Raw genomic sequence first — 15,558 nt, forward strand, 5'->3', positions numbered from 1 at the left:
TCTCCACCTAAAAACACTCAAAAACAGGCTATTTTTGGATCATGTCAGCTGCTCCACTGAGCATCTGCGCTGAATGTCAACTGCTCCTCCTTGTACCTGCGCTGAAAGTCAAAACCAATGAAGGCTACCTGCGCTGGGCGAGATTGGCCAAGTGGCACAGTCATTCTGCAAGGTGTCAACTGCCCAGGAAGCTTCCAAACTGACACTTGGTTCAAGGAATTCACCCTGTGATGAGTAAGAGGTACTTGATCTCCATGTGTAAGCAAGGATCTCCAAGTGGACTTAAGAACTGAAGATTAACTGAAGAAGGAAAGGACACAAGGCAGCTTTATGTCAGTCTCAAGCTGACTCATCCTTTCTTCTTCTATCCTATATATAGAGCTCTTCTATGAGGTCTAAGGAGGCTGGAATTTTGTGCAAAGTAAGGAAGTGCTGTTGGTCTACAGTTAGAGTTATTGGGTGATTGTTTTTATAGAGGAGAAGAGGAGATTTCTTGCTGCTGAGGAGGTGCTGCTGGATTGGAGCCATTTATGGTTGTAACCTTCTCAGAACCTTTATCTTCTATCAATAAAGCTTTTGATGTTCTCCTATATACTTGTATTGCAATGATGTATTGTTTTTATCTGTATATTTGATCCATTCTAATCCATGCATCAGTTATGAGTACATGTTTCTTGTAGTTTCCCTCTCTTGTTTTTGCAGGATCTTTGTGTAGCTGGGCCGGCAAAGGGAGCAAGGAGCTGGGAACAAGAGGCAAAGAGAGAAGACAGGATCGACAAAAGCGAAAGACATCGGTTGGTCAATCTTTTCTTCCTTCTCTGTACTTTCATAAAGGAAAAATATCAAAGCTTTACTTTCAGTTGTTGCTAAGGAACTATCACCCTTAGAGTAGGGATAGGGTCATTCCGAGTCGGATACTTTTCCCCACAACAAAGGGTATTTGGGTTTACGATGCATGTCGGAGTTTTCCTCAACACAACTAACACTTACAGTCGTGGTTGGTTGGTTGACCTCTTTCTTATCCTGCTTCTTCTTCTTCTTCTTCTTCTTCCCTTTCTTCTTCTTCTTAGCCACCTGGTTACTAGCATCAAGGCTTTTACCAAGCGAAGAGGAAGAAATGGAGGAAGAAAAATTAGGCGAAGAAGGTAAAAGGCCAACAGAAGGTTGGTGATGTTGAGATGGTGAACTCTGTTGAGGTGAAGCATTCGGTTGAGGTGGAACAATTGGAGTATTTGGGGCCAACGAAGTTGAAAATAACCATATCGGTAAACCTATTGTAAATCCAGGTAATGACAAAGTAGCCATGTAAGGCGGACCAACATTTCCAAAGTAAGGAAAAGTACTAGGATTCTCGTCAAGAGGGATTCCTTGGTTGGTAAATTCTGGAACATTTGCCATTATATTCAACTTCAGTGAATTTTATTAACAATTTTAAAACTAAAATTAACAATTCACAATTCACACCTAACAATTAAAATTCACAATTCACACCTATGGTCTCTAAAAGTAAAAACCAACAAATTAACACGCGCTATCAAATCTAGGGGTCAAACCACACACAAACAGTAACTTTCCGTACCGAAAACACTAGTTGGTGATGAAATCCAACCTCGCAGAATTCAATATAGAAATTGCGGTTGGAACAGTTACCCTGGCAACCTGCTTAATGAATAGACTGGCACAAGTTCCTCCACTTAACCATCTCGAGTGAAGAGAACCCCCCAGAAAATCCAAGTGAGTCTAGCCGACATCTGCTCCAGGTACAGTGGGATCTTCCCACCACTGTCACCTCAGAAAGAATCCTAAAGAATATGGCCACTAAGGTTACCAACTGAAACAAATATACCTGGGGGAACAGTCTACGATCCGATAGGCACGCAAGGGCAGAGTAGTAATCTCAATCCCCTTGAAGGCTCCTTGACATAATCCAGGGTTTACCAACAAGTGACCCCAGGCTCCTCGACAATGGTTAATTCGAGGTTTACCATTTTTAATATGTGAATACCTATCGTCGTTCCCAATGAGGAAGGATTGATTCCCACACTGGTTTAGACATGATCTCGTGCTTCTCCTTCAAGAGGAGCTTTCCGAGAGCATAAATGCAACAATTGGATTTCTTCCTACCACAAGATACAGCTACTTGTTTGTTTTTACTGTCTTGGAGAGTTAATTACTCTCCTACTCCAAGACACTAGCCTAAGCTATGTTGGTGTATCAGAGCCCTAGAAATGTAAAAATTACTAGATGAATTTTAATTAAGCGCTGTGTTATTTAGGCTGTTATTACTCAAAGGGGTAAATGGATACGAAACCAATGGTGTTATGACCCGACTCAAAACTAAATGCAATCGAATATGATAATGTAATCCTTTCAATTCGATGAATCCTAACTAAAGTAAGGATAGAGTTTCCATTCACTTCCAACAATGCAAAAAATTGATCACTAAGAGAAAATATAACAAATTCTCTAATGCACTAATTTCATCAAGAAAAACTAATGCAAATCAATTCCAAAATAGTTTTTTTTTATTTTTTATTTTTGTGTAAATTCAAATCAAAGAAAACTGATCTAAATCCACAATTGATTTTTCAGAATGTAAACTATGCAATTGTAATCTATGCACAATTCAATTGAAAAGTATGCAAATGTAATCTATGCACATTTTTCATTCATATTCTGAAAATGAGAATTCTAATTATGCAAATGTGATCTATGCAAGAGAATTCTCAAACACAAGATGATTCTAATGTAATCTAAGAACCAATCAAGTGCAAGTCGAGAAAATTGGGTGAGAGTTCCAAAGATCAAAAAATAAAAACACTCAAAGGCGATTAACACTCATACACAATTTAGCCCCCCCCCAGGGAATGAGGGGGAAATTTTTTTGCAAAAACAAAAGCAAAAAGATGCAAAATTGTGAAAGGACTGAGAGAAAACTCCAAGTAATGACCAAAGGAAAACAAATCAAGAATTTCTCAAAAAGAGACTCAAAACACCCAATTGATAAAAGCTTAGAGCAGGAATGCCAATGAAATTAACCAAGGAAAGTTTCTGACAAGTCACATGCAGGTTTGGGCAGTGGCTAAAAACCTATAAACAAACTCTAAACTGATAAAAAAGAGAAAAATTTAAAATTTCTCAAGATTTTGACAGGGTACGCAGGCAACCTGTTTACACAGGTGCGTCTACGCTCTGTGCACAAAGCAAAAGTGCGTACTAGTACGCACTGTGCTTAACTCAGAGGGTGCGTACCTCTCCCAAAATTATGAAAAATGAAAACTAACTCAATCCTAAGCTATTCCACCCAAATTCACAGTCAATCAGTCAAAAACTAGAAAGAAATCAAGGTTTCTCAAATCAAAGTATCAATCAAAAGAGAAATCATTCAAATCCATGGATTCCCCAATATGGTCGCCATTTTGTCATGCGGAAAGAGTTAATTTTGCGGACAAAACCGACCTCCCTAGAAACTAAGGCGTTTCTAGTGACAAACAAAACAATCAAGCACTATCTTTCCCTAAATATGCATTTAAAATAAAAGCAACCAGGTGTTTAAGGCTTACCTTTAGTCCAACGCTGTTTGTAATAGCTAAGCCTCTTCGATCCAGATGAGCTCCTTCTCCTTGAAGCCTGCATACACTAACAAGAAAACGATTACATAGCACCTGAATAACTCATATAATAAAACATATTCATCATAAAGACCAAGGAGTTTATGAAACAAATTATATATAACAACTTGTTGAGAAAAATGAACTTAATTGTATTAATTGGAAACAAGAGAAACCTTACAACCAATGCCTTGGTGTTGTGCAGGTCCCTCCCAAGGTCCAGCAAGAGTTCTCCTCTACTTTGATCAGCTCACCCACTTCCAAATGAAGCTAAGAAAGGAATGTGATCTCTCCTCCCAAGCTCTATAAGGGAGTCCTAATTTCATTAGCATCTACCCTTAGGAATGTTCAGCTTTCAACCTCTCTTGCCTCTGGCCCAATGCCCGTATTTATAATGCTTTGGAGGAAGTTAAACAGGTCCACCATCAATGGGATAAGCCCCTCTTTCAAAGGGATAGCTCCCCTCTTCATGGGATAATTTCCTCTTTCATTGGGATGCATGAACCATCTGGAGGCACTCAATCCACGTCAAACCATCTTCTAGAATGCTCTAGAATCGACCGCAAGTAAGTTTTTTGAAGTAAAACTTGCGCCTTTTGACTTTTACAGGGGTACGCACCCACCCCTTTACAGACAGAGCGTACAAGTACGCAGGTATTATGTACTTGAGGTGCGTGCCCACAGGTAAGAGTAAGAGAAAGTGCAGAACCAGAGTTATATTGATTTTTTAAAGGCTTTCTCTCTTTTTGGAGTTTGACATGAGGAGCAGAGGTATAAGACTTGCCAAGGAGGACAATATGGTTACTGATGGAGCCATACTGACTGTAAATAGTCATGGTGACAAATTTTAGTGTAACACAAGGAAACTTAAAAAATGTGTGGGATTAGAAAGACATAAAAATAAGACCAAAACATGTAACAAGAATTGAACGTGATCGCACCCTCATAAATTATCAATCCCATGACAATTGAACACCTAACATCCAAAATCAAGATTCATCCAGTGAAATGATGGCAGGATGACACTTACCTCCAAGTGCAACACTTAAGATACACCTTTACAACACAAGTATTGCATTGCAACCAAAAGGTGAGCAATGCCAGGAGGGCGCGTTGGAGTTACCTCTAGAGGGTGTATCGTAGTGCTCTTAATCTTTGAAAAAACAAGTGAAATGGACACATGCAAAACACATAGAAATCACAAGAGATGCATGTAAGAATGAAAGAATACAAACATGACACTTGTAAAAGTAAGAATAAGTGAAAATGGGACTTGTGAAAGCTAAAGGAAGTGAAATTGACATATGACAAAGAAAAGGAAAGAAAAAGTGACACTTGCGAAAGTGAAAGCAATAAAAAATGGCAGTCAAGAAAGTGAATCTGACACTTACAAAGGAAAAATTACACAACAGTGATAGTTGAGAAACTCACCCATATGATAGTACACCTGCAACCGAGAGTGAGAAAATTTCTAACCTGAATATTTACATTCTCATAGTCGACTGGAATTGTGCACTCAATGTCAGTAAAGGTTGTGCAAGCACTGTCTTGATGAATTGTGTAGTCATTACCACCTAGGGTTGCACATTCATTATCATTAGGAGTTGCGTAGTTACTACCAATAGGCACTATGTAGTCACTATATCTAGGGACTACATAGGCACTACCTCCAAAGAGTGCATGATTCTTGTCTTCGAGGATAAACATTGACTACTAGGCTTACTAGGAAGGCGTGCGCTTATGAGTGCATCAAAATCCAAGAATGTGTAAGCAAGTGACTTCGAAAGTTAGAATCTCACAAGAAGACTTTAAAAGGAACCTAAAGAATGAATCCCAGGGGTCCATCTACTTTTTGTTCAAGGGACCACTGATAAGATTGCGAGGATTCTTAAGAAGCATAATATTCCCTCGACCTTTAGACCCCTTAACACCATTCGTAAATCCCTTCGATCAGTAAAGGATCCTATCAACCCTATGGACATGAAGGGTGACTATATTATTCCTTGTCCCTGTGGGACCCCATACATTGGTGAGACTGGATTCTCTATTAATCAAAGGATTAATGAGCACATAGCAGACCTAAAACATAGGAGAACCAAATCTTCCGCATTAGCAGAGCATGCAGAGAATACCAAACAACGTGTTTGTATTGAGGAGGCCAATGTTATTGCTAGAGTTGCGCAGTTCCATCACCGGAAATTAAGGGAAGCCATCGAGATTGAAATAAGGCCTAGAAATCTCAATAGAGATGACGGTTGGAAGATTAGTAGTTGTTGGATTCCTGCCCTCTCTTCCTAATCATTTCTTCCCTTCCCCTTCCTCTAATGAAAATAAAATAAAATAAACTTTTTCCCTTGCTACCCCAAACCTGATTTCTTAAGCCTTATTCCTTTGATCCTCTTAGGAAATCTCCCTTGATTTCTTTTTATTTATTTATATTTTTTATAGTCCTTTTCATAACTATCTAAATAGATTAAATTATCCAATATACAATATTTAGACAACTTTACCAATAAATTCATATTAATGAGTTACCCCTCCTTTAATAATAATAATATTATAACTCTATAATACTACTACATTAAATCCTTACTATCACTAATTTTCCTAGAACTGTTAGCTACCCTAACCATTAATAGTTAGAATAATACTATAACTAGAATATAATAATAACTAATATTATTTTAGTTAATATTACTAATAATATATGTTAAATATTAATATAAATATTCTCTTTTCTTGACTATTCCAAATGATATAGCATATATGATATAACAATAATTAATATTATGTTAGTTATTACTAAATTCTTACTATTTATTAATATCCCTAGATCTAGTAATACTTATTTCCATTAAATAACCTCACTATTAAATTTATATTAATTAGTTATACATGCCATTAATAATAAGATTAATAATATAACATTATTATAAGAATAATGTAATATTAATCGTTATTAGTTTAGTTAATATCTAATCTTTTCGATTATTAAATATTATTATATATTTCAATCAATTTTATTATAAATATTCCCTTCTAGGGTTGTTAACTCTAATCTGGGTATTAAAATATTATTTGTTATACAATTTTGAATAGTCAAATCTAGTCGTTTCTTGGTCAATTTTTAGTTGTTTATAGCCGTTTTTCAGTCAAACCTAGCCGTTGGAAGATCTGCTCTCCCTATTTAATCTGTAGCCATGATCTGATTCTTCAACTTATCCTGACAATGAACCACACTCGTTCGTTCGAAACACGTCGACAAATGCACTATCATGTGATTTACGTCGAAATACTTTTTCTCATAAACTTGATATGGATCACAGAAGCCTCAATTCAAGACTTAAGGACTTACAAAATCATCCATTAATAATGAGCTGACCATGAACAACATGAGATGATAGATCATCAGATCAAAATAATTGGTGAGACATTGGAAGAACTCAAGCTTCTCTGCTTACGTATACCTTTGAAAATAATGCCTTAGTCTTTCAGGAAGTATTGATTTGTCGTGTGGACCACCTCAACTTCCCCATTTATCCTGGTTATGATTATAGTCTATCCTATCCCCTTTATTGGCTAAACACATTTACAAGGCTTACCATATCACATTTTTTTGGATCTAGAAGAAGGTTAATATGTGGTCACGAGTTTAAAATAATCAATTTTTTAATTTCATCTTCATTATTGCTTTGCTGCCAGTAGGCCTGTTAAGCACCCCTAATAGAGTAATTGCAAGAACACAAATAGTTCTTCATTTCCATTGAGCATGTTCAATACCCTAGCGAAGTTTCTTGCTTTTCCTCTCTGAGCATGTTATGAAACCAGCTCACAAAAAGATAGAAAAGATAGATCAACGCCTTAGAATTCAGCCTCTTCGAGGGGGCAACCTCCTTTACATTACACAAATGAATGATTCTTATATGATTCAAATGAAAAAACCTCCTTTCTATATATAGTAGTCTAAGGAGTCACAATATAACCCAGCCAACCTAACAATAATAATATAAAGGCACAAAAATAACAATAGAGGGATTCTATAGGGCACAGTAATAACAATATGGGGACAATAGGGGCACAACAATATTAATAAGGGATACAACTACAATAGTAATGGGGTAATCACTAGTATTATATGGACCTAACATGCCCCTCTCCTTCAAAAAAGTGTTGTCCTCAACGCTTGAGTAGTTCTGGATGCTTCTGTATAAAATTATCATCCTCCCATGTGGAATCTTCAGTGGATAAGTTCTTCCGCTTGATGAGATACTCCGAAATTGATCGATTTCGTAGCTGTCGAGTTCTTGTTTCTGTGACTACTTCTGGTTCCAATATAATTTTTCCTTCCTCATCAAGTTTTGGCAATATTGTTTGAACTGGGAGCTTGTCACCTATAACCTTCTTCAAACATGAAACATGGAAAACTGGGTGCCCTCGAGAAGTTGTAGGAAGCTCCAATTTGTATGCCATAGTACCAATCTTTTGCAACACCTTGTACAGACCATAATACTTTGGTGATAATTTATTCTCCTTCTTAGCTTGCTTGAGGGACATTTGTTTATATGGTTGTAGCCATAGGAATACCTAATCACCTACATCAAACCTTCTTTCACTCCGATGTTGATCTGCCTATTGTTTCATTCTATTATGCGCCAACACGAGGTTATCCTTTAAGAGTTGGAGGACTTCTTGTTGATGCTCGATGTGATCTTCCACTGCTTGAACCTTATAATTTTCTCTTAAATATGATGTGATGGATGGCGGTTGATATCCATAAAGTGCCATAAATGGGGTCATTTTGTTGCTGTATGGAAGGAAGTGTTATACCACCATTCAGCCAAAGGCAACCATTTGACCCATTGTGTCTGTTTATCATATACAAAGCAATGAAGATATCCTTCCAATCATTTGTTTACTATCTCAATTTTCCCATCAGATTAAGGATGATAAGATGAGCTATGAGCTAACTGAGTACCGAGATAAGAAAATAATTCTGTCGAAAAATTTCAAGTGAAAATGGGATCTCTGTCACTTACAATAATCTTTGGGTTTCCATGTAGCTTTTGAATTGTTTCCATAAATGCAGTAGAAACTGTACTGGCTTTAAATGGATGTGATAATGCACAAAAGTGTGCATACTTGGTAAGTTATTTAACTACAACCATGATGACACTCTGTCCCTCAGACTTGGGTAAACCTGTGATAAAATCCATTGAAACCTCCTCCCAACGTTGGCTTGGAATGGATAAAGGTTGTAATAGACCCGGGGTCTTAATTGTTTCAACTTTATTTTGTTGGCAAACCAAACATTATGCCACAAACTTTTGAATGTCTGATTTAAGGCCATCCCAAAAAAATTCCTTCTTAACCCTGTGGTAATTTTTTAAAAATCCCGAGTGCCCTCCTAAGGGAGAAGTGTGCAATTCCATAAGAATTTTTTGTTTGATTTGGGAATTATTATAGAGGTGTAAGCAATCTGTGTACCATAACGAATCATTTTGCCAGCTAAATGTATCAGATGTACTGGAATCTTGTTGTAAATTTTGAATAAGTGCCTACACTTCTTCATCATTCTTCCATTCCTCCCTTGCTTCATTTATCCAATCTAGTTGGATAATAGAAATGGCGCACAACAATGCTTCCACATCCTCATCCTTTCTTGAGAGTGAATCTGCCACCACATTTTGCTTCCCTTTTTTGTAGATGATTTCAAAGTCATAACCCAACATCTTTGTGACCCACTTTTGTTGCTCTTCAGAGGATAATCTTTGTTCTAAAAAATATTTAAGGCTATCATGATCTGTTTTTACCTTGAAGTGTCTTTCCATTAGGTAGGGTCACCATTTCTTAAGTGCATGTAGTATTGCCAACATCTCCTTCTCATAAATAGCTTTGTGTAAAAACTTTCCATTGATTGGACGACTTTCAAAAGCAATGGGTCTTTCATCTTGCATTAAAATAGCACCAATTCCATTTCCTGAAGCATCACATTCCATAATAAAGGTTTTTGTGAACTCTGGTGTAGCTAAGACCGGTGCTTGGCACATTGCCTCTTTAAGATGTTTGAAGGCCTTTGTTGCTTCCGGAGTCCATGAAAATGCATCTTTCTTCAATAATGTTGTTAGAGGTGTTGCTATTCTCCCATAATTCTTAACAAACTTGCGATAATACCCTGTCAACCCGAGAAATCCTCGCAAATGCTTTATGAATGTTGGTATTTTCCATTCCTTAATGGCTTTAATTTTGCTAGGGTCTACCTTAACTCCTTCATGAGATACAATATGACCCAGATATTCCACCTCTTGTACTCCAAAGAAACATTTGGATCTTTTTGCATATAATTGTTTCTCCTCCAATAGTTGTAGCACCCTGTCAACATGTTCAACATGATCCTTCCAAGACTTGTTGTAGATTAGTATATCATCAAAAAATACTAACACAAATTTTCTAAGGAAGGGTTTGAAAATAGAATTCATCAAACCTTGAAATGTAGAAGGTGCATTGGTAAGGCCAAAAGGCATGACCAAAAATTCATAATGATCCTCATGAGTTCTAAATGTTATTATCGAAATGTCTTCAGTCTTCATTCTGATTTGATGATATCATGAATGAAGATCCAACTTGGTGAAGTAAATTGATCCATGCAATTCATCCAGTAATTCATCAATGACAGGAATTGGAAACTTATCTTTAATAGTGAGCTTGTTGAGCTCCCTATAATCTGGACAGATGCGCCATGATCCATCCTTCTTGTGCACCAATACTACTGGAGCAGAGAAAGAACTTTGACTAGGTTGAATTATACCAACCTCTAGCTTTTCTGCAAACATACGTTCAATTTCACTCTTTTTGGCATAGGGATATCTATACGGCCTGATGTTTGGAGGAACACTTCCTGGAATGAGATGAATAGCATGATCATGATCACGAATAGGTGGGAGACCTTTGGGAGTCTCAAATATCTTGGAAAAATTGTCCAAGACTTTTTGGAGATCTAGAGAAATAGATGATTTCGATGTGGAAACATCTAACAAACATAATTGTGCAATTACACCTCTTTGTTCCTTTTTTAGAAGCTTTGTCATACCATTAGAGCTGATTATCTTTCCCAGTTTCCCTGCAATACCCCTTAATTCTACTTCCTTTCCTTTTGCAGAAAATTTCATGAAAATTTCTTGAAAATTAAAAGCTATTGTACCCAAGGATTGTAGCCATTGGACTCCTAGTACAACATCAGCACCTCCCATTGGAATGGAAAGCATTGGGCTAGTCAATACATATTCTCCCATGGATAGCTTGATATTATGGCACTTTCCAGAGCAATTTATTGTTCCTCCATTTGCAACCATCACTTGACACTCTGGTGCTGGATATAGGAAGCAATTCAATTCTTTTGCTACCTTACAATGACTAAAATTGTGGGTACTTCCTGAATCAATCAACACTATTACCTTTTTCTTCTTGATTTGTCCTTCTATCTTGATGTTTTGAGAGTGGTAATTCCAGCCAATGAATTACAAGATATGGTCAGATTCATTTCTTCTTTATCTAGGATTTTTTCTTGGAGTATATCCTCTTCTTTTGACCTTTTTTGCTCCTTTTCTTCTTCCTCTTCACAATCTATGTAGAATAATTTCTTCTCAGCACACTTATGAACTTTAGTGTATTTTCTATCACAACTGTAACAATGCCCTTTTGCTATTTTTTCTTCCAATTGTTGTGGTGTCAACCTTATAGGTTGTGGAAGACTAGGGGCAACAACACTTCCATCTTTATAGTTGTGAGTGGTATGCTTCCTGGCTGCCATAATTTTGCTTTCCATTTTCTTGCTAACCTGAATGCCTTCTCTAATGAATTAGGTTTCCAAAGGCGAACATCATGTTGGATATTATCCTTTAAAGTCCCTATGAACGCATCAATCCTATGTTCCTCTGGAATATTTTTTACCCTTATGTTCAATTTTTGGAACTCCTCAATGTCCTCCATTATTGAACCCTTTTGTTTGAGACTTATCAATTGGCTAAAAAAAGTGTTGCTTTTTGTATCCTCATAATGTGCTGTCAATTCTTCTGTAAAAATTTCTCAAGTAATAATTTTTTTATGAGATCAAAGCCATTGATACCATAAAAACTGATCTGGTTCCAAATATAAAGTTGTAATACGTACCTCTTGTGTGTTTTACACATTATTGAGATCAAAAAATTGCTCCATCTGTAATATCCATGTTGCGGGATCCTTGCCATCAAACTTCCTCATATCGATTTTTTGAATATGGTGGGTCTTTGATCCAACATTAGAGTCTATGAAATCATGATTAACATTTCTTTTGTTCGCATCATGAGTTTCCTTTACTACCCTTTCACCATTAGTAAGTATTTCTTGTAGAAAATTTGTACAATCTCTCTTCAAATCTGCCATGCCTATCTTCAAATCTGTCTTCAAATCTATCTTCAAATTGTCCATCTTAGCTTCCACACCATTCAACTTAGCTTCCACACCCTTTATTTTAGATTCCATGCCATTTATCTTAGCTTCTGTTAGCTTTTGTGAGAGTGACATTTGTTGCACTTGGTCTTGTAATTTTGATATATCATGTAGCATTTATTCCTCTTCTTCATGAGTCATGCTATAGCTTTCAGGTTGCTTACTAGGTGTTTGCATTTTATTTCCTCAGGGCATCAGTTACCGATAATAATGCTCTACTATGCCCTTTGAATTCCTTCAAAATAATTTTTCAAACCAAGCTTAAGCAATAATTTAAAAATATCTACACACCTTTTTTCACTTTGTAGGAGCTCGATATTTCCTCTGATGTATCTCTGTAATTTCGGATCATCCAATTCTGAAATTGCGACCTCTGTGTCCTCTTTCCAGTGCCACCAATCTGATCCAAATTGGATTCTCCAAGGAAGAGTTATGCCAAATCTCCCATAGTGACCTGATTATAGACTAGTTCAGTAGAGCGAACTTGTACGATGTGCCACATGTCCCTATTTCAACCTTTGGCTCTGAAAAATATATACAAGAAACTATAGTCCATCCTCTTTCTGTACCTTATGAAATTTAAATCCGGTACTCAGAAGGAAAGTTATGACAATTTTACCCAGGTCACCTATTTGGAATGTAATTGAGGAGTTTGCAAAAAGACCAACTTCCTCAGATCATATCTCTGCAAATATACCACAAAAAGCTCTGAAATTTGGACCCGAGGTTCAGTGCGATTTTGTCTCAAATGTTTTTTTCTCTTCTGAAACGTTGCAGAAAAAAAAAGTTATAGCGAAAATTCCACGATGTCCTATTTGGAGCAGCGAAACCCTAGAATCCAAAGCTCTGATACCAAATGTTATGAAACCAGCTCACAAAAAGATAGAAAAGATAGATCAACGCCTTAGAATTCAGCCTCTTTGAGGGGGAAATCTCCTTTACATTACACAAATGAATGATTCTTATATGATTCAAATGACAAAACCTCCTTTCTATATATAGGAGTCTAAGGAGTCACAATATAACCCAGCCGACCTAACAATAATAATATAAAGGCACAAAAATAACAATAGAGGGATTCTATGGGGCACAGTAATAACAATATGGGGACAATAGGGGCACAAAAATATTAATAAGGGATACAACTACAATAGTAATGGGGTAATCACTAGTATTATAGAGACCTAACAGAGCAGGAATCCTTTCTCTTCTTTCACCCTTTATTTTATTTTTGATATGCTCATTGGAATTTTTTCAATGTTTAAATCGCCATGGTGGAAGAGGGATCATGACTTATTGAGAAGAAGAGAGGTTATTCCGCTAGAGACTCAATAAGTACCTCTAAAATTAATATGCTTACCTTTAATTTTCTCATTTCCCTTATCCATTTGATTAGATCAGCATGTAGAAACACCATTAAATTACCACATTGAGTCAAGGAATGAAGATCCTAAAATAGATACAAGAATCATGGTTCTTCTTGTGGATTTCCGTTTGAATGGATCATGCTTTTCATTTAGACATCATTGACCTTAAAAGATATGTAAATGAAAAAAAAGAAGGGGATCACAGTTAAGCCAAGAATTGTTCATCATCATAATTGCCCTTTCAAAGCTTCGCCACATTTTATTTTGAGCCAAACAACAACAATTTTCACGCATGGTATTATTAAGAAAAACATGAAAGAAAATACATGACAAAACAAGAAACAAAAAATCAAAATAACAGATCAAATGGAAGAACAACATGCAAGACAAAAGCAAGAGGCAGAGCTAATGCAAATACTAAATGAAGAGAAAAATGCATGTTCGATGGAATGCAAAATAAAAACTAAAGTGTGACTAGACCTACTCCTAACCTAATTGCCTAAAAGGTCAGGGATAAGTGAAGTGAAATTTCTAATGTATCCATTCAATTTGTCTTGACTAGCAAGTACAAAGATGTAGGCAATTAGTACTAGTATAAAAAAACGTGCAAAAATAAAGATATGTTTGTGAATAATTTGCACAAGAAATTGAAGGTATTTCCTACTGGAAGAAAGATGTACCATAACAACTAAACTTAACTAGATTGTAGCCTTACCTTTTTTATTAGAAAAACAATCATACAAACCTCGAAAGCTTCTTATGAATGTACTTTCATCAATATTATCATTCTTAGAAAACATCAAGAAAGATCAAAACTTATTATTTATGAAAGAGCTTGCTACCTAGGATGTTTCTAGCTAATCGCAGATATGATCATGGAATTTGAGAAAATCCTTTTGAAAACCCTAATTTTTTTAGAAAATGAACTCTTCATTAATGCAATGAAACCAAGGGGAGAATCTTGCAAACAAAATATAGATTATTCAAAAATCTTGTCAAGATAGTGATGACCTAGTATAACCATTAGCAAAGGCAAAAGTCCCTCAACTACTTCAAAAGTATTTGAACAATGAAATGATAAATCATAAAGATCAATGAGTTCGACAAGATCAATCAATGTGAAAAAACTATCATTAGATACACTATTAGGGAAATTATTATTTGAATGACATTTGTTAGATCTGGTGTTATGATCAAATTGGTGGCTTGACATACAATATTGTTTATTGTCGATTAGTTCCCTTTATGTGAAATTGCATACCATACCGGTAATATGAAAGCTTCAGGATAAAACAATTGTTTATAGCCTTGTAAATATGGGAAACCAATTATATTAAAATGTTCACAAAAGGTTAGAAACATATGTTAGATAAAATCTAGTATCCATATCAGCACGGGGGTTTTTATCCACCAAAGATTGAAGCATTGAATGATACTCAAAGGAATATATTAGTTCTGAATGAGAATGATTAGTTTCATGACATTCATAATAGATATTAGGAGTTGATTGTTCTTCACAAGAAGAAATATTTGAGTCAATGATGATATCTGCCTCGATAATCAAAATGATAGGCTTTGAAACTATGTAAATCTTATAAATATATACATTCCAATCTTGGGTTAAATACAAGAGACTTGAATGAAGAAGAAGGCTTCAAATCTATGTACATCCAAGAAATATATACATTCCAATCTTGCATTAAATAGAAGAGTCTTGAATGCAGAAGAATTAGCCAAACAAAAATATTTATCTTTATTTTGAGGATTAATAATATTAACTTGAAAACATTGGTAATCCTTTAGGATTGATCTTAGAACAAATGAAACAATCCTGAGAAAATAATAATGTGAGAGAATTATAATTTAACCTAGTTTAGATATCCCAATAGGATTTCGAGATCTTCACATAACCATAAACTGAAGTTGAAGTTCCTCAACTTCCTGACAAGTCCTAGTACATTCAAATGTTGAATGATTGAATTTTGAATGCATTGTCAAGTTAACATTTGTGTGAAGATAACGATCACTAGTTCTTTCAACAAGATCATTATTCATCAGATGGCTATTTTTTCAATCAAAAATTTTGTCAAATTTCT

Source organism: Pinus tabuliformis, chromosome 3_2 (assembly GCF_031772625.1).
Source record: "Pinus tabuliformis cultivar Carrire ecotype Pingquan chromosome 3_2, CPIR1, whole genome shotgun sequence".
NCBI classification, from domain to species: domain Eukaryota; kingdom Viridiplantae; phylum Streptophyta; class Pinopsida; order Pinales; family Pinaceae; genus Pinus; species Pinus tabuliformis.